Consider the following 19,592-nt stretch of genomic DNA (forward strand, 5'->3'; position numbering starts at 1 on the left):
CTTTTGATTCGGAATTGGACATTTCATATTTAATGAGCTCATACAGAGGTTTTCAGTCTGTTTTACCCGGAGCCGTGATGACCGGTGTGGGTGAGTGCTGGGGTAGCTGATGCTCCAGCAGCAGCAGGACAGTTCCGTCCTCTCTTTTCCATAAATAAGAGTTTTGCATATAACTTTAGATGAATTTTTAAAAAAGGATTTTACTGGAAAAAAGGGAAGGAGGGAGGGAAAGAAAGCACACACTGTACATAGAATGAAATGTTTAGGTGAGTTTTTCAAGATTGAGAGCTAAAAAATTGTGAAGTGGGTTAAAGGAAGTTGTTGAATTCTTTTTTTCATTCTTTTTCTTTCTTTCTTTTTTTTTTTTTTTTGAGACAGAATCTTACTCTGTTACCTGGGCTAGAGTGCAGTGGTGTGATCATAGCTCACTGCTCAAACTCCTGGGCTCAAGCAATCCTACTGTCTCAGCCTTCTGAGTAGCTGGGACTACAGGTGTGCACCACTAAGCCTGGCTAATTTTTAAATTTTTTGTGGGGATGGGGTATTGCTATTTTGCTCAGGCTGGTCTTGAACTCCTGGCTTCAAGTGATTCTTCTGCCTCTGCCTCCCAAAGTGGTAGGATTACAGGCATGAGCTACTGCACCTGGCCAGGAAGTTGTTGAACTTTTATTTAGTGAAAAAGCCTTAATTTTCTGGGCCAGTTCAGAGCAGTGGGCTTAACCTGAAACTTCTTCAGTTCTATTTTATTTTTCAATTTGTGGTTAGAAAACATCACTTACATTTGTTATTATAATAATTTTCACTTTTCTATGACATTTTGGAAATTTCAAAGTTCCTGAGGAAATTACACATGATGAAATTGATGTAAAATCAACAGTATTATGGGACTTTTAAAAAATACTTAGGCTGGGCGTGGTGGCTCATGCCTGTAATCCCAGCACTCTGGGAGGCCGAGGTGGGAGGATCGCTCGAGGTCAGGAGTTCGAGACCAGCCTAAGCAAGAGCGAGACCCCTCTCTACTAAAAATAGAAACAAATTATATGGACAACTAAAATATATGTAGAAAATTAGCTGGAAATGGTGGTGCATGCCTGTAGTCCCAGCTACTCGAGAGGCTGAGGCAGGAGGATGGCTTGAGCCCAGGAGTTGGAGGTTGCTGTCAGCTGGGCTAACGCCACAGCACTCTAGCCCGGGGAAACAGAGCGAGATTCTGTCTCAAAAAAAAAAAAAAATTCTCAAGTGGGTTATTGAACAGATGATTTACGAGCATGCAGGCAAGGGTGTGCACGGCATGTTAAGATGAGAGAGGGTGATGTCACGGAAAGAACTGGACTCACAAGACCGATTCCGCCTTCACGGCCTCATCCTGTCAGTAAGCAGCTGTGTGGACATGAGCACATCACTTGACTTCTTTGAACTACAATATCTTTATTTGGAAAATAAGGTTATCAAATTAGTTGTCCTTTAATAGTCTGTTTAGCCACAAAGAACATAGCATCCCCAAGGGTACCAAATTTACCACAATTATTTTAATTGGGCTTCCCAATGATAAAAGAGCTGCCATTTATGAAAGAGTACATCACATATTAATACTCGGTATTTATGTCACTTTATGAAATACCATGGTCCCATGACAAGAAGGTATTATTAATCCCTTTTAACAAATGATGAAATGGAGGCTCCGAGTGGCTAACAACAGATCAGATAAGTCAGGATCAGAATGTATCCTGATATCAAAATCAATTGACAGGTGTCCCATGCTGTTACGAGAGGCAAAGGGAACATATTTAGGGTGGATGACACTATAATGAGATAACACTATAGGGGCATGGCAACAAAAGTTCTTTTTTGTTTGCATAGTGATATCTAAAATATATTGATACCATATGGATCCATGTTCATTTCATGAAAAGTTTCTTCTGGTATTCCTGTAACCTTGAACTGTTTAACACTTTTATAAACAATTTGGTTGAAAGAATAGAAAAAAATTTGGGTCAAATTTGCAAGAAAAGAAAAACAATTTAAAACAGATACCCAGATTAATAATTTATTCACATATTCATTTATTCAAGTATCACATCCAAAGCAGGATTTGAGTAATTAAGCTAATTCATTCACAGAATGGTAAGTATTAAACACAGTGAAATGTGTTAGCATTGAAAGTAAATTCCTGCGCTGGGCATCTAAACTGTCTTTCTAAACATAAAAAGGCCTTAACTTTGAACAGGGCAGGGATTTGGGAAATTGTAGCAAGTAGTGAGAGTGGTTGGGATCGACTCTTGGGCTGCCATTTGCGGCTCCCCAAAAGGATTGGAAAGGGTGATACCTAAATATATTTTTCCCTTAGTCATAGGATAGGAGGTAGGAGAACCTCGGGCTAACAAAAACTTGTATGAAATTGATGCAGGTCATCTCGAGTTGATTTCAGGTCTAACAAAAGCCAACCGTTGGAAATTTCTAGCATGAAAGACTGATGTCACCTTCAGGCGCAGTCACAGAAGGGAGTGCTCAGACCTGGGGAGGCAGTACAGGCCCCCGTTTCTGTGTTGACTGGGCCACGTCCTGCCCGTGTGGTTCCCCTCCCACGTGGTCCACAGGCCATCGTGGCTGCCTTTCTCCGTGGATCTTTCTGAAAGGTCTGGAAAGCATATCGAGTGAGGAGCAGCCGGGACAGTTAGAAAAGAAAAGGCTTAGTAGTGACACTGACACGAGAGCTTCTTTCAAATATTTGAGGAACCGCTGTTTGGAAAAGATAGTTGGTTGGTTCTGAGACTTTGAAAGCAAAACTAGAAGTGGGTGAAGTTGAAAAGCACTGTCTCCAAGTAGAGCCTTTCCCAAACTAAACGACACGCCTTTGGGGATTAAGAGCCTACTAATCACTGGTTCTCTTCAATTCAGTGAATATTTATTGAGTTCTTACTGTGTGCCATTCTGAATGCTGGGAGGACATCAGTGGTAAAAGTGGGCAAAAATCTTCGCTCTGGGGTTATTAATTAGTAGGGGTAGGGAGACTTTCAATAAATAATAAAATAAATCAGTAAAATATATGCATTATGTATAAGATGTGTGTATCTGTGTTAAAAGGGGAAAGAATTATGGTCTAAGAGTAGAACAAGAGATAAGGAATGAGAGGAGATGGAAGGGAATGAAGTGGAATGCAACTGCAAATACGGTGTTGGAGTAAGTTGGCCTCACTGAGAAGGAGACTATATTAGTGAGGGTTCTCTGGAGAAATAGAACCAACAGGATGTACAGAGATGTGTAAAAAACAGATTTACTAGGAGGGATCGGCTCCCATGCTTATGGAGGCTGAGACGGTCCCTGACCTGCTGTCTGCAAGCTGGAGGCCACAGGAGGCCTGGGGTGAAGACCCAGCCCAGACATGAAGTCCTGGGAGCCAAGGGGCAGCGGTCTGAGTCTCAGTCTGCGTGTGAAGGCCGGGCACCGGGGGACAGTGACGGCACCGGGGGCAGTGACAGCACCAGGGGACAGTGACGGCACGGGGGACAGTGACAGGCACCGGGGACAGTGACAGGCACTGGGGACAGTGACGGGCACCGGGGACAGTGACGGCACTGGGGGACAGTGACGGCACCGGGGGCACTGACGGCCAAGGGCAGGCAGAGAGCAGGTTTGCCCTTCCTCTACCTTCCGGTCTGTCCCAGCCCTCAGTGGGGGGGTGCTGCCACCCGCAGTGGGGAAGGGCGGTCTCCACTCAGTCGGGGGTTCACACACTAGTCTCTTCCAGCAACACGCACCCTGGCTGTCTAGGTCTCCCTCGAGCCGGTCAGCGTAGCACTTGGAATTAACCACCGCAGCGACGTGTGAACAAGGACTTCAGTGACCATGTGAGGGAGTTTTCTTAGGGAGGAGCGTTGGAAGGAGAAGGAAAAGCCTCGCAAAGCCCCGAGGTGCGAACGTGGCAGCAAGAACCCTGCCAGGCGGTGGCGGTTGAGTGTCCCTGGTCTGAAACGTTTGGGGCCAGAAGTGTTTCGGATTTTGGAGCATGTGAGATTTCAATTTGTGCATGAGGGGTGCTCCACCTGTATTTACGCAGAGCATTTGGAAGCAAAGTTTAAGAGAGGATCGGGACCACATGACCTCTGGAAAAGCCTCTGCCAACTCCACATTCCCGGAGTTCCTGAGTCTGACGTTCGAGAATAACGAATCTGGTGGCCGTGAGCAGGTGAGTTCAGGAGCAGAGGTGCCAGACCAGGGCTCACAAATCCCCACGGTGAAGGGGCCAGACAGACAGTGTAAACATTTTAAAAGATTAGCAATGTATTAACATATTTTAAAACATTATGTAAATGGAATCAAGCATGTTTGCAGGCCAGATATTGCCCAGTGGGCACCAGTTTGAGACCATGGTACTGGAGAAAGTAAACTCAGTTAATAATCCTTCTATAAAGTCTTGGGCAGGGAATCAAAGGAGAACAAAAGAAAAAAGAAGAAATCTGGGAGTCTTTGATAAGAATTATCTGTTTGTCACAACTTGACAAGGAACCAAAAGGGAAGAAAGAATCAAAGATTACTCTTTGCTGTAGAGCCTGGGAGACAAGTCACCCTGACTTTGGTCTTCCCCAAGTAAAGGTCACTTGGATTTTTCCTACATGTTATCAATGGCTGGATACTGATTTATCCTCTCATTGCCTTATACACAATTCCATAGCATTTGGGAACTTAGAATTCAGTTAGAGAAAGAAAACATAACCCAATACAATCTTTTTCAATTATTTTGTGTCGATGATGTAATTACAGTCATGAAACTCTTGCATGGAGGCTCAGAATTAACTATGATAATTACAAAGAGACAGATAAAACATTTATTCTTTTTGATATACGACTTTTCCTGTTTCCTGGCTGCAGGTGCCTTCGTTTGCAAGATGGTGCCATTTGTCCAGGCTACGGCCATCGTGGCAGAAATTCTCACCATGACCCGCATTGCTGTGGAAACTTGTGCATCCTTTTAAGACGAAGTGGCAATACACCCACCGAAGGGCGTTCACGACGCTGGGTGAGGCCGCTGGGTGCGCCGTGGCAGTGCTGATGTCATTGCAGAACAAAGAGAACCATGTTTATAAACCAGATGAGTAGCTTCTCCTTTGACTTAGAGGTCACTGGGGTGTCATTTGAGGGTTTCAGTCCTCTCCCTGTTTGCTGCTCCCTCTACCCTCGCTCTCCGCCAGGCCCACTGCACACTGAAAAATCCATCACTTTGCATGCACTTCTTCAGTTTAAGTCTGAAACTTCTCAGCACTGCTGCCAGCTGATCTAGAATAGCCTGTTAGTGGCATCCATGTCAACATCCGTTAGACTGGCAAACTGCCATCCTAGTGAGGAAGGCTTTAGGCTAAGGTAACAGGCGGGTAGATTTTGGCAGAGGGCAGAAAATGTGTTTTTAGAAAAGTGGAAAATAGGGGCCCTGCTCAGAGGTGGCCCTGGGGGTGAGAACACAATAGTAGGAGGTCACAGCGTGTGTGGAAACGATGGGTACTGAGCCCTGGAGATGCCAGACCCAGACAGATGCCACCCACTCCATGAGTTTGCTTTACACATTCCTGGGTCTCAGTTCTGTAACTGTACCTGGCTGAGCACGTCAGGATGGACACATACCTCATGACAAATGGTAAATTCGAAGCAGCGTCCTATAACCTAGTACCTATAAAACAGAATAATTTCTCTATTCAATAATTACAATTGTGTCATTTAAAACCTTCTTTACCATAAACACAACTTATGGATTAAGTGAGTCTCAGCTCCCAGAAACCCAAAGCAATACCCAGTATTCTCAATGGTTCCACCCACTATAGAAAGATCCAGCAGAATTTAAGCTGGGGAATCTGCCCCCAAATCAAAGCTGAGGCTCTTGATTCTGTCCTCTTTCTGGTCTGCTAAGATTCGTAGGTTGAAATGCTCCTCTGCGGTTAATCTGGTTTTCCTTTGCTAAGGGCACATCGTCCAAGCAGTTCCTCTGGACAGACTCGTGGGGGACAGGGAATTTGGAAGGAGCACCCTGGGTTTTTTTCTTTTGTTTTTCTTTTTTACTGCCACGAGCACCCTGGTTTTTGAAGTTATAGGTGTTTGTTTTCTAAATAAGAAAATAATACCTCTGTTATTGTGCTTACAATAAATGTACTTTGGATTTTAAGAAGGATGATAGAGGGTGGTATCTAACCTGTTTAAAGTTATCCATCCATTCAACAAACATGGATCTGCCCCTATGGCAGCCAGGACTTTTCCCTGGAATCTTATTTCAGGAAACAAAACAATAAAAATGGCATTGTCCTTGCCCTCAGGGAGTTCAGAGGAAGTTGAGAAGAAGTGAGGACAATACAGGCCCTGCACTAGAGACAGCAAGGAATTAGTGTCAGTTTAGTAGGAAATGTTGGTGGCCTTCAAAGCGGCTTTTGAGTGAAATCCTGGAAAATGAGTCCACAGACAGGCAGTGGTTAGGGTGGCCCATCCAGGGTAAAGGCATGAATCGTGAAAAGCATGGTGCATTCTGGGACACAGGAACTCAGAACAGGCCTCGGGTGTGAAGATCTTGCACGGTGTGAAGACCTTGCACGGGTGTGAAGACCTTGCACGGGTGTGAAGCGGGAGAGAGGCGAGTGAGATCACAGAGCACCTCAGCGGGTTCATCCTACAGGCAACAGAACACTATTAGGGAGTTTTAAACATTTAAATCCTGTCCTGGGAAGACTATTCCAGAGCAGTGAAAGAGTAGAAGTGACAACCTTGGAGGAGACCATTGCACTGCTCCGGGGCAGTGACTGGCTGCCCTGAGAATAGGGGGTCTTGATGATTAGAGAATTATACATGGATATATTTTGCTCAACTGTGGGCTATTCTGATGATTTTAACATTTTTGCAGGTGTGGTCTGGTTGGTGGCAGTCATCGTGGGATCACCCATGTGGTACGTGCAACAACTTGAGGTAGATGTAGACTCGAGACTGGGATCGATAATCTTATTGTTCAACTATTTTCTCCTCCTAACAATAAACATTTTCCTTCCTGCAAGAGTATTATAGAAAATTTGTGTGAACTCATTTATTTCACGGAAGGTTTTTCAAGTGGAAGAAAATAATTTGTTTTTTTTGTGTGTGTGTATGTGTGTGTGTGTGTTTTGAGTCAGAGTCTCAATCTGTCACCCTGGCTAGAGTGCTGTGGCATCAGCCTAGCTCACAGCAACCTCAAACTCCTGGGCTCAAGCAATCCTCTTTCCTCAGCCTCCCTAGGAGCTGGGACTATAGGCATGTGCCACCATGCCCGGCTAATTTTTTTCTCTCTATATATATTTTTAGCTGTCCATATAATTTCTTTCCATTTTTAGTAGAGACAGAGTCTCGCTCTTGCTCAGGTTGGTCTCGAACTCCTGACCTCAAGCGATCCTCCCGCCTCGGCCTCCCAGAGTGCTGGGATGACAGGCATGAGCAACCACGCCTGGCCAGAAAATAATTTGTTTTAAGATTTTTTTTCTCTGTTTTATTTAGTTCTCATTGATACTATGTTAACACATTAATGCTTAAAATGAAATTTTAAAAATGTACCAACATCACTTTCTACATTTTCCTGCAAGCTGAGCATGCTTTTCCTAGTGTTCTCAAATGCGTTGTTACATTTTAAGAGTTCAGTGATTGCTCTAGGTTTTTCTTTTATTTTCAAGTCATGTAAAAAATTGTAATAGATTGTCTACTTATTAGTGGATTCCCCTTCATAAGTCTTTTCTTATCGGCCTCCTATTCATTAACAAATTGAAATTCTACTTGGAAGCATATTGGGGATCATCTTATCCAACCTCTCTCCTTTCCCTACACCTCTGTCAGATGGCCCAGCCAGGCGCGGGCAGTAACAGCAAAGGGGACACTATGCAGGTGTTGAGCAGCCAGTCACCTGGGCTCAGTGCCCTCTGGGCATGGCTGTTGCTCAGCATTGATTCTTGACCTCATGAATTTCTCAGAGACAACATCACTGAGGCTTCCGACCCTGCTGTGTCCTCGGGCCAGCAGCTCAGAACGACCTCTGAGCTCCCACACTTGCAGCCTTTCTGCCGAGCAGCGGGAAGCCCACGGGGCCGGAGCCCTTTTATAAGCGACTCAGTCTAGTTCCAAATTGTGGGCTCCATTTCTGGCACATAGAAAACAGATTTGTCAATTTTGAAAAATAAAATTGTTTTATTATATACTCTGAATATATTTTAAATCTACAACTCATTTTGCTTGTAGAAAATGCATATAATCTAACTGTCAAAAGCCAGTCCTCACTGTTAGACGGATGAGCTAAATCAGATTTACTTCTTGTCAGGAAAAAGTCTGATTTCATTTTTCAGGTCACATAAAAGTATTCATATGCAATCCCATGGCCACCCTTTCAGGCCTGAATTCTCTGAGAGCGGGTGGTTGAGCTCACAGAGAGCTTGCATTTCTCACCTGGCTGCTGCAAAGCACCAAGGCCATCCACATTTCTCACCCACCGCTGTTTCCCTCCCACTGGGCTCTTCTCAAGAGTGATGTATTTAGCAAATTTCAAGTGAGGGAAACAAGGAGGTGGTGAAATTAAAACCGTCGTCACTTCTGCCTCCTCACTGTATGAAAAATGTGAATTCATGATGTCCCTGTCCAAATACCTTTTTTCCTATGCCAGGCTTTACTCTGAAAAGAAATGTATAATATTTAAGACAGGCCAAAGCACAGAGCCCTACCATGGGTTTATGACCCCTTGATAAGGTGGCTTCATTGACATCAGTAATCTGAATTCTCTGTCCTTTTTTTTTTTCTTTTTGGTGCCCCATAGTAAGATTTGGATTGGGTAAGACATGTAACTTGTATAAGCTGGGAGAAGGGTGATTATGAAAGAGGAAATGGGAATGTGGGCCCAGCATGACACCCCAGCCTCAGGTGCTGTATTAGGAGAATTTTACAGAAGTATAAGCTTTTTTCTTACCTCTGATGAGTAACCAAAAAGCTTCTTTTCCCCCATTCAACTGACATTGAACATTGCTGATAAAATTTGCTGGGAATATAGGCAGAAATATGCCTTAAGATCTAAGTATTCATCTAGAAAGCTCCAGAGTGACTAAAATGACAGTTGTTTTCATAAATTCATTTTTGCTCCTGTTACCCAGAGAAGTGAATTTTGAATATGCTTTAAAGGTTTGGATTGTCCTTGAAATGATCCATTTTTAGCAGTTTCTATTATTATTATTGGAAATAGTGTGAAGCAATCAGCAAACAAATACAATCTGAATATTTGTAGATTGGCAATAGTTTGAATCCCAATTTTTCATTCATCTCAGAATTTAAAAGCTACCAGTTGACTTTTAAATATCTTTCCTGTCGCGCCCGCCTCGCCAGCAAGGATGACGCAGCAACAGGAGTTCTTCTAACAGTGCTTTATTGGGGATCCCTCTAAGCTTCAAGATGCGGAAGACCCTGAGCACAAGCTCTCACACAGTAATATACCCTCAGGGAAACAGGAAGTAACAGAGATAGGTCAAAGTTAATCACAAGCGGTCACCAATAGGCCAAGCCAGAAAACCTCATATGCATACTTATATAACAGATCTACAGACGTACTACGCATGCGCCACACTTGTTTACCTCAGCCAGGCCACCGGAAATCGGCGCCATCTTGCAATGGCGTCCGCGCTCCCCACACTTTCCAAGCAGTCTAATCGTTGTAATATGAAATTGCAGCAACAAGAAATGGCTTTCAGTCCTTTCCAACTAGAAGTCTGAAGCCTTGTCTAATCTCTCTCTTCAACAACTGAAGAAGCAAAATAATTTAACATTAAAGTAGCTGACATGATACACAAAATATTTTTCAATATGTATTTGGGTAAGTGTAATGCTTTTTCAGCCAATTGAAAACTTGTGACTAGTGAAAATAAAAGTTGAGAAAGACAAAAAAATGAAGCTCAATTCCATTTAAAATGGGAAAGATAGTTTAAAAGTCTTAAGACCTTCAGCAGTTAAGTATTCATAGAAAAACCACATTTCACAACAAGAGAACAATTAAAATTGTATCTCATTTGAAATATGTACCGGTGGCAAATTAGAAAGAGCTTAATGTTGCGTAACAGGAATACTTGGCTGCTGTCTGTTCTTTTGATACTGACTACGGGTTATTTTAACTGAATTGTTCTTACTGTAAAGGTCAAGCATGATCTCCTGTATGAGAAAGAGCACAGCTGCTGCTTGGAAGAGCGGACCAGCCCCGCGCACCAGCAGATCTACAGCACCTTGGTCCCTGTCATCCTCTCCCTCCCTCCTCTGATGCTGACGCTTGTCCCGTACAGCAAAATCGGCTATGAACTTTGGATAAAGAGAAGAGTGGGGGAGGGTTCCGTGCTTCGGACTATTCATGGGACAGAAATGTCCAAAATAGTCAGGTCTGTTTCCTGAAATAGTTACCTCTGTTCAAAATATTTTTAAGTAGTTGTGCTAGAAGGGACAGCTGCCGGGGACCTCAGGGCCGCTAGGTAATTTTGCCAGAGCGTCACTGGAATTCACGTTTAGGGCACTGGCTCTCTGGAGGTTTTTTGTTTTTTTTTTTTTCTTTTTGAGACAGAGTCTCGCTCTGTTGCCCGGGCTAGAGTGCCGTGGCGTCAGCCTAGCTCACAGCAACCTCAGACTCCGGGGCTCAAGCGATCCTCCTGCCTCAGCCTCCCGAGTAGCTGGGACTACAGGCATGTGCCGCCATGCCCGGCTAATTTTTTCTATATATGTATTTTTAGTTGGTCAGATAATTTCTTTCTATTTTTAGTAGAGATGGGGTCTCACTCTTGCTCAGGCTGGTCTCCAACTCCTGACCTCGAGGGATCCTCCTGCCTCAGCCTCCCAGAGTGCTAGGATTGCAGACGTGAGCCACCGCGCCCGGCCCAAGTATGGGTTTTTCTAAACTTAAAGCACCATGCAAATGTGTCGATCTGTAGTAGGTGTAAATCTCCTTTACAGGAGTAATGGAGAAACTTAGTCTGAATCTCTGGCTTAATCAGATTATTTAGATATATAAGAAAGTGTTGAATTTTAATTCTATCCTTACAGCTTCCCTTATTTCATAAACACTGATATTTTATTGCCACAGGCATGAGGCTTTTTAATATAAAGTGAATAAGAGCTTAGTCACTAAAGTTAGACTGCCTAAATTCCCATCTAAAATACATCTTTTACAAGCCATCTGCAAGTAACTTAACCTTTTTTGTGCCTCAGTTTCTGTAACTGTCAAATGGCTCAGTGGGAAGATTAATTACATAATCTGTGCCAACCGTCTGTAAGTGCCAGGCACCAGAAGGATACGGATGATGTGAGAAATACATGGATGGGCCGGGCACGGTGGCTCACGCCTGTAATCCTAGCACTCTGGGAGGCCAAGGCCAGTGGATTGCTCGAGGTCAGGAGTTCGAGACCAGCCTGAGGAAGTGCGAGACCCCATCTCTACTAAAAATAGAAAGAAATTATATGGCCAACTAAAAATCTAGATAGAAAAAATTAGCCAGGCATGGTGGCGCATGCCTGTAGTCCCAGCTACTCGGGAGGCTGAGGCAGGAGGATCGCTTAAGCTGAGGAGTCTGAGGTTGCTGTGAGCTAAGCTGACGCCACGGCACTCACTCTAGCCTGGGCAACAAAAAAAAAAAAAAGAAAAGAAAAGAAAAAAAAAAAGAAATAGGAAGGAAATTTTGGGAAGTCACATGATCAAAGAAAATTTGAATACAAGCTAAAAGAAAAATACCAACATTTCAACATCCCTCATGGTTGAATCCAGCTGTAATTTCTGATTTGCAAAAGGAAGTAGTGATTCATTTCCATTCATAATGGGCCCCAATGTACTAAATTTCTCTTGCTTCACATAATCATAGACTCTAAAGGGAGCCGGGTGATGTGAATTAATAATATGGAGATTTGAAATTGTTTTTCTTCTTTTCAATTCTATTGACTATACTATATAACCTTTTATGAATTTAGTATATTTCAAATTAATAAGAAAGATAATTTTCTTAATTAAAAATAACAAATTCACATCGAATTAGTCAATAGACACATTAACAACAAACTATGACTTATCCCATGAAGTAAAAAGTTAACTGTGGCAAACATACTCAGTTTCAATATTTTGAAAAGCTCCAAAAGGGAATGGCTATGTTGAACGTGGAAAGTGTAGTATAAATTTATGCAAAGGAAAATCATGGGGAGTATTTTGTGACAGGTGTAGTTCTAGCAGGTATTTCTCGTCCACGACTGTCACTGTGGTTGGAAGCAGCTTCAGCTGTGTGTGCACCAGCACCGTGTGACAGTCTCGTTTTGGGCCATCACAGACCTCAGGGCGTGGCCCGGGCAGCCCACGGAGACCACGTGCTGCTCCCCTGCCTGGCACATGGAGATGCCAAAGCCCTGAGACCCGGGACCATGCCTGGCCAGTGAAGGACGGGCCACGTGACACCCTGGAGGGACAGTCCAAGCACACATTCCTGAGACTCCTCAGAAGGTTCTGGGGGGAGCGTCAGGTGACCATAGAAGTGACCAACTCATTCCTACCCCGGCTTTCCCTCCTTCTCTGCGTGACGTACTGTATCAGTTGTCAGGTTCCATGGGACAAATTATCTGAAAATTTAGTGGCTTAAAACAACACATATTTATTCTCCCAGTTTCTGTGCTCAACAATTCAGAGGCAGCTCAGCTGGGAGGTCCTGGCCCAGGGTCCCTCTGGAGGACGCAGTGAGCCATGGCTGCACTGGACAGAAGGCTCGGCCGGGGCTGGAGGATCCACTTCTGAGCCTGCTTGTGTGGTTGTGAGCAGGGACACACAACCACACGGTCTCTGATCACACGGACTGCAAGATTGTGCAGCGAGGCAGCTGCTACAGCGAAGAGAAGTTCCTGCATCCTCAGCATCCTGCTGGCCCCTCTCCCCGGGGAGCCAGTGCAATGGGGGTCACATAGCCAGCGCCCCACTTGCTGGGCCTGTCCTGGAAACGCCCCTTCACAGAGCAGAGCTGTAGGGACGGTCGCCACCAGGTGGCGCCAAACTGCAGCTGGAACCAGAGCGGATTCGCCTTAGGCCTCCAGGACGCATAGAACCAGCCGGTGACTCATTAACCTCGCACAATGCAACCTTGCATTTTAACCCCGGCTTTGCAAAACCCCACCCAAGCAGTTGTGGCAAGATTTTACCATCATAAATAAAATATGGCTCTTATAGCCCAGATGAACTTTCAATAATGCTCATTTATGTGAAAACCAGACAGCACTTTATATTGATCTATTACAGAGTTTGAGTTGTCAGCTCTACTTGATTATAGTTATAAGGAATAGAGGAGACACACCAAGACGCTAACAATACTTTTTAAATATTTTTTTTTCTTTTTGAGACAGAGTCTCACTCTGTTGCCCGGACTACAGTGCCGTGGCATCGGCCTAGCTCACAGCAACCTCAGACTCCTGGGCTCAAACAGTCCTCCTGCCTCAGCCTCCCGAGTAGCTGGGACTACAGGCATGCGCCACCATGCCGGGCTAATTTTTTTTCTATATATATTTTTAATTGGCCAGATAATTTCTTTCTATTTTTAGTAGAAACGGGGTCTGGCTCTTGCTCAGGCTGGTCTCGAACTCCTGACCTCGAGCGATCCTCCCACCTCTGCCTCCCAGAGTGCTAGGATCACAGGCGTGAGCCACTGTGCCGGCCTTAAAAATTTTTTTAAGGCAGACAAAAGTGAATTTTAGAAAATGAACATCTTTCCAAATTATATGAACATTTTGTGGTAAGCAGGTTAATCTCCCACCATTTTAATTGTAAATCCAAGTGGCCTTGTCAGGGTTTCTATGTTGTCAGTGAGGAATGAGGACGTCTGTGGCATTGTGTCCTGCGGGTGTTCCACGCCGTGACCACAGTGACGTTTCTATTCTGACACACGTGGTGACAGCAGGGCTCAGGGGCAGTGTGGCTGCTGCAGTCTGGGAATGCCTGGTGTGCAGTCTCAGTGAGCAGGCTGGCTGACACCTGACACGGATCACTCCACTCATAGCCAACGTGCATTTAGTTTCCCCCACACTTCCAGCTTGCTTTGTTTTTAGCAGACACAAACATGCAATTAAAGTCTCCTTAATGTGATAAAAGTTCGAAATGTGGTGTAAATACAGGAAAAAAAGTTGAAAGACTACTTTTTATAAACTGTCGAACTTGCCCTACAAGTTCTGTCCCCTGAAAAAGCTGTGGGTCCTCTATGTTCCCCTGCATGGCCCTCTGAGAGGAGTCACGGCCACTCGGGATGGCCGTCTACTGCTGGATTTTCATTTTTGCCTTCTTATGGTAAACGTGTAGTGTGTGGACTTAGGAACACACACAACATAGTAGATACAGCATGAATAAGGCTAAATGTGGCTAAAAATATCCTTACCAGATACAGAAAGACCACTAATTATAAATTTAAATTCCATGCAAACACACATCCTTCTGCTCATTTGCTCTGAACTCTTTTTTATCAAATTATGCTGAGAGGTAAACATTAATAAAATATCCAAAGTTATATAACAAGTTTTCCCTCCAGTTTTGTTTCCCGTAGTAAAAATCTTGAACCACAGAAAAAGCAATTCTTTTTCTGTCTCCTATCACTTTTGTGGCTGGGAGAAAACTGTGTTTTTCATGCCAACCCTTGAATATTCTACTCACTATTGACCCAGTTAACTATTTTCCTAATCACCATAAAATATAATCATAAAACTGCTCTCTGTTGCCTCAAGAGTTGTTCCTGAAGTAAAAGCAGAAAAACACTGTTTATGTGAGGTCCCCGTGTTGTTTGTGATACAGAGCTGCTGTTTGGAAAAGCTTCCATGAGATTCCTGCCTGTATCTTCAGGGGTAGCTGGGTACCTTAGTGATTGTAGGTGTCTACCAGCCTTAACTGAAAGTTCTTTTTCAAATGAGATAACAAGTATTTATATCTTGGTTTTATACAAGGAATTAAAAAAAAATTCTATTTGGAAGTTGACTTGCAGACATCAATATAAATGTAAATAACAAAGAAAAAAAATTGCTTACCCAAATTCCAAGAGTTTCTACTTGGGGAAGAGTCAGCTTTGAAGTTAATTTTTTTTTTTTTTTTTAACATGCTCCTCAGAACAGAACAGAATGGAGTTAAAGCTTTAACAAGCCTATTTGGAGTCTGCAGGGCTGCAGGTTGGCCGGCACCTGAGACAGATTTGGCGGGATGAGAGACAGCTCTGCTACCTGCTTAGAAGAAGAGAGAGCTGAGACTTCACAGGGAAGGGCGGATAGAGGGAGAACCACAGCCTGGTGATGGAGATGAGAGAGCAAGAAAAATGTTTTGTCACTTTGGAGTGAGATGCCATGTGTCGTGTGAGGCATGTTCCCTCATTGTCCTCCACAGAGTCATTAAAGTTGGTGTTGCTCACTTACGCTCTACAGGGAAGAATTCCTGCTGGAAAAAGCTGAAGTCCTGAATCCAGCTTTAAGGTCAGTATAAGCTGAAAGTAGCTGTCAGTAGAAGAAGAGATTACATGTGAGATGAGAAGGGATTTCAATAATGTGATTTTCAAGCTGGAGAATCTCTTCTTTACCTAAGACCCCACATTTCCCATAATTTGCATGGATAGAAAAAGAGGTTAGATTTCTTAAGAATAAATATTCATAGTATTTTAAAGAGAGGGGCCATACCCAGTGTGTGCCAGCCTGGGCTGGGCAGGGAGCAAGGACGTGAACACATGGTGCCTGAAGTACCTGCAACCTCTGAGACTGTGAATTACATAAACCAGTGGTTTGCATTTAGGTTGGTTTGGCTTGAGTTTCTGCCACCTGCAGTAAAACAATCCCCCGCCTTTGCAGCGGAGAGCAAGTTGGTCAGTGTCGGAAGCAGCCATGAGAGGGAGAACCGCGGGAAGGAGAGAGGCAGAGCAAAGCGCTGGTGTCCGCGGGAATCCGCGGCCGCTGTGAGCAGGCGGCAGAGGGCGAAAGTGCAAACCCAGGACCCTGGGCAGGGCCGGAGAGACAGGCACGGCCGGGCAGTCCCCAGGGAGGCCTGGGGGGGTGGCTGGGCCGGCAGGGTCAGGGCTGGAGGAGGAGGCCAGTGTATTAAGTGGTACATTAAGTTAAGAAGCTTAAATGTAAATTAAAAGTTTAAAAATATAGGATGATTATTAAAAATTTGGAAGAAAACCACATTTGAAGGATATAAAAGTCAAAACAAACATTTATTTATTTATTTATTTAATTTTTGAAGACAGAGTCTCACTCTGTTGCCCAGGCTAGAGTGCCATGGCATCAGCCTCGCTCACAGCAACCTCAGACTCCTGGGCTCAAGCGATCCTCCTGCCTCAGCCTCCCGAGTAGCTGGGACTACAGGCATGTGCCACCAGGCCTGGCTAATTTTTTTCTACTTTTAGTTGTTTGCCTAATTCCTTTCTATTTTTAGTAGAGACGGGGTCTCGCTCTTGCTCAGGCTGGTCTTGAACTCCTGACCTCAAGCGATCCTCCCGCCTTGGCCTCCCAGAGTGCTGGGATTAGAGGCGTGAGCCACCGCGCCCAGCCAACAGTCTTAATTAAACAGACACACAGCGTTTTTTACGTACACAACTCCTTCTGCACAGACACACACTCCATGCTATTATCACACAGTTCACAATTTACACTACATTTATACATGCTGCTTCTATAAACATGAGCAGCAATACACTTGTTTACACTCCCTAAGAAAGAAGCTGAAATACAAAATATTAAGCCAATACAAGATTTTTAGTTATAATTTATTGACACTAAATCATTGAAGAATGGTGATTATAGTAACAAAAATAAGTGATAGACTACAATGGGGTTTGGAATGTTTTTGTTGAAATGATTTTTTCTGCAGTGTTCAGATTTCCTTTGTCTTCCTAATTTGGTTAATAGGATTTCCACCCCTCATTTTCCTTTAAATATTTTTGCCCTGTCTCCTAGAAGTTGTAGAAATTGATGTTTTACTCAATCTACTCATAAGGATAATGTACTTAAAAAGCTTAATGAAGCTTTTTAGCATAAATTTGTACAAAAAGGGGGTAGAGTGGGGGGAAGTTCACATGAGAGTGTGTTTGTTTTTCCATGGCAGTGTTCAGGGTGGGCTCTAAGCTCAGCAAGAGTGTTTACACTGTGAGACCCACACCCGGGAGCTTCCGTGTCCTTCCAAGGACAGGTAGAGAGAGAGTGTCAGAGTGAACCACCAGGCTTTTATGAAATTGCCCACATGAAATAGTTAGAAAAGCAGTTAGAAAGTTTCGCACAAAATCATCATCCATTCTTAATTCTTTCATGCCTCAAAATGGGAGTCTCACAGCCTTGTCCAAGTTCCCAAAGTTCTAGAACTGTCCTTGATACGTGATCCACTTTACATGCAGCTGAAGTGGATTATGTATTTTAGTTTCTGTCTTCTCACTGTCTTCTGTTACTTTTAAACTCTCTATAAACACTTTGGAGTTTTTGCATACAGTTGTTAATCTTGAGAGACTTTTTTAAAAAAATTCCTTTTTTTAGAGGAAGCATGAAGAAATCGTCATCAGAGTTCTCTGTGCCTCTTTGAAGCGCTGAATTCGGAGAGTTCATGGAAGCGCTTCATCCAGAAAGTGCCGCTATGAGGTGGATGAAACGAAATGAAAGCAATCTTGGTACGATGAGAAAATTTAGCCTCAAAGAAATCTTACAGGCGCTTACTAGTCAAGTCTTTAAACTATGAGTCACGGCCCATGATTAGTGGAGTATTCCTCCTCAGTTTTCAGTAACCATGAAGGTAATTTTTATAAAAGTAGTTATTACCCTGCCCACAGTGATAGCTGGGAAAGATAAACTCCCACGCAGGTAGGGGTGCGGGCCGGCTACGATCCGTGTGGGAAGCTGTAGGTGTTGGGACGCCTTATGGGGGAGACCCGGCTCCTCCAACCTCAGCATCACCAGCTGCTTTCTAGTTCCTCAGTTGGTCTGTTCTGTCTCTCTCTCAAATCCAACACAATGCTGCCAAAAGCAGTTTATAGTCCTTTATTTTTTTTGAGACAGAGTCTCTCTCTGTTGCCGAGCTAGAGTGTTGTGGTGTCAGCCTCGCTCACAGCAACCTCCAACTCCTGGGCTCAAGCGTTCCTCCTGCCTCAGCCTCCCGTGTAGCTGGGACTACAGGTGTGCGCCACCATGCCTGGCTAATTTTTTCTATATATATTTTTGGTTGGCTAGCTAATTTCTTTCTATTTTTAGTAGAGACGGGGTCTTGCTCTTGCTCAGGCTGGTCTCAAACTCCCAATCTCAAGAGATCCACCTGTCTTGGCCTCCCAGAGTGCTGGGATTACAAGTGTGAGCTACCGCGCCTGGCCCTTTCCTGTCTTTCTTTCTCTCTCTCTCTCTTTCTCTTTGTCTCTCTCTCTTTCTTCCTTTCTTTCTTCCTTCCTTCCTTTGCTTCTTTCTTTCTTTCTTTCTTTCTTTCTTTCTTTCTTTCTTTCTTTCTTTCTTTCTTTCTTTCTTCCTTTCTTTCTTTCTTTCTTTCTTTCTTTCTTTCTTTCTTTCTTTCTTTCTTTCTTTCTTTCTTTCTTTCTTTCTTTCTTTCTTTCTTTCTTTCTTTCCCAGTTGAGGTGTGGTCTTGCTGTATCACCAGGCTGGTCTCCAACTCCTGGACTCAAGTGATCCTCCCTCTGCAGCCTCCTGAGTAGCTGGAACCCCAGGTCCACCCACTACACCCATCACTAATCATTGTTTCCAATCATCACCATCATCAAACTCATATATGTGAATTGCTTCCATTTTAGTTATTATTATGCTACACAACAGTGATAATTTCATTAAATTGTACAAGCTAACCTTATTATAAACAACTTAATTCTGCAGTCAACTCTGTCCAAATGTGTTTATTCTTTATATTACACCATTTTTAATATCTATATTGAAAAAACCAGAGAGAATGATCACGAAAGCCTCTTGAATTTATGACATTTTCATTGTCTTTCTGCATCATAGTAGATGAAAGAGAGACTGTGTTATTAAATTGCATGAGATATTCTGTTTCACCCAACTAGACATATTATTACCAATAGAAATACTTATTAGCTTTATCCAGTAACAAAATATTGTGTTTAGTATGATACCAGTTATTATGTGACTAGAGAAGAAAAAAATTAGAGGAAAATTTTCAAATTTTCTGAAAATCATTGTCATCTTTGGAAATCACAGCCTAATACTAGAAGTTGCTTCTCTATTTTTTTTTCTTTTCATATAGTAAAGTTTGTACTCCTTAAATTTGGCATAATTTCTGTGTTTGGCATTTGTAATTTAAAAAGTTAAAGAAAAATTATTATTTTGGATCTTTGGCTACCTTTGACTTTCTGGCATCCTAGCATCTTTGTAAAATAGAGAAAATTTTCTTTAAAGTTGAAGTGATTCTTGTTAATGTCAAAAATTTTAACAGCACAGTGAAATACACAATAAGATAGTTTTTCCTAAGACTTAATTACTCCTTCGCAATAAATTTGACGTTCAGGAATATAACTTTTTAATTGCACTGGGAGTCCAACCAGTTTCGGTCTTTGATACTTTGCTTGATAGCAGAACTAGTTAATATAATTCCGTGAGTA

At 43.2% G+C, this 19,592-nt stretch overlaps 1 long non-coding RNA gene across 3 annotated transcripts in view; it reads left to right on the forward strand.

Moving 5' to 3' along the window:
• LOC123632794 overlaps positions 1-7,029 on the forward strand; it is a 29,412-nt gene extending 22,383 nt beyond the window's left edge. For 2 of the 3 annotated variants that reach the window (XR_006733459.1, XR_006733461.1), the window contains exons 4-6: positions 4,058-4,186; positions 4,870-5,017; positions 6,878-7,029. This is a non-coding gene — a long non-coding RNA (uncharacterized LOC123632794). The remainder of the gene's footprint in view (positions 1-4,057; positions 4,187-4,869; positions 5,018-6,877) is intronic. The other variant, XR_006733460.1, reaches the window with a different exon arrangement.
• The last annotated feature ends 12,563 nt before the right edge of the window (positions 7,030-19,592 follow it).

Source organism: Lemur catta, chromosome 2 (assembly GCF_020740605.2).
Source record: "Lemur catta isolate mLemCat1 chromosome 2, mLemCat1.pri, whole genome shotgun sequence".
Lineage (NCBI taxonomy): Eukaryota > Metazoa > Chordata > Mammalia > Primates > Lemuridae > Lemur > Lemur catta.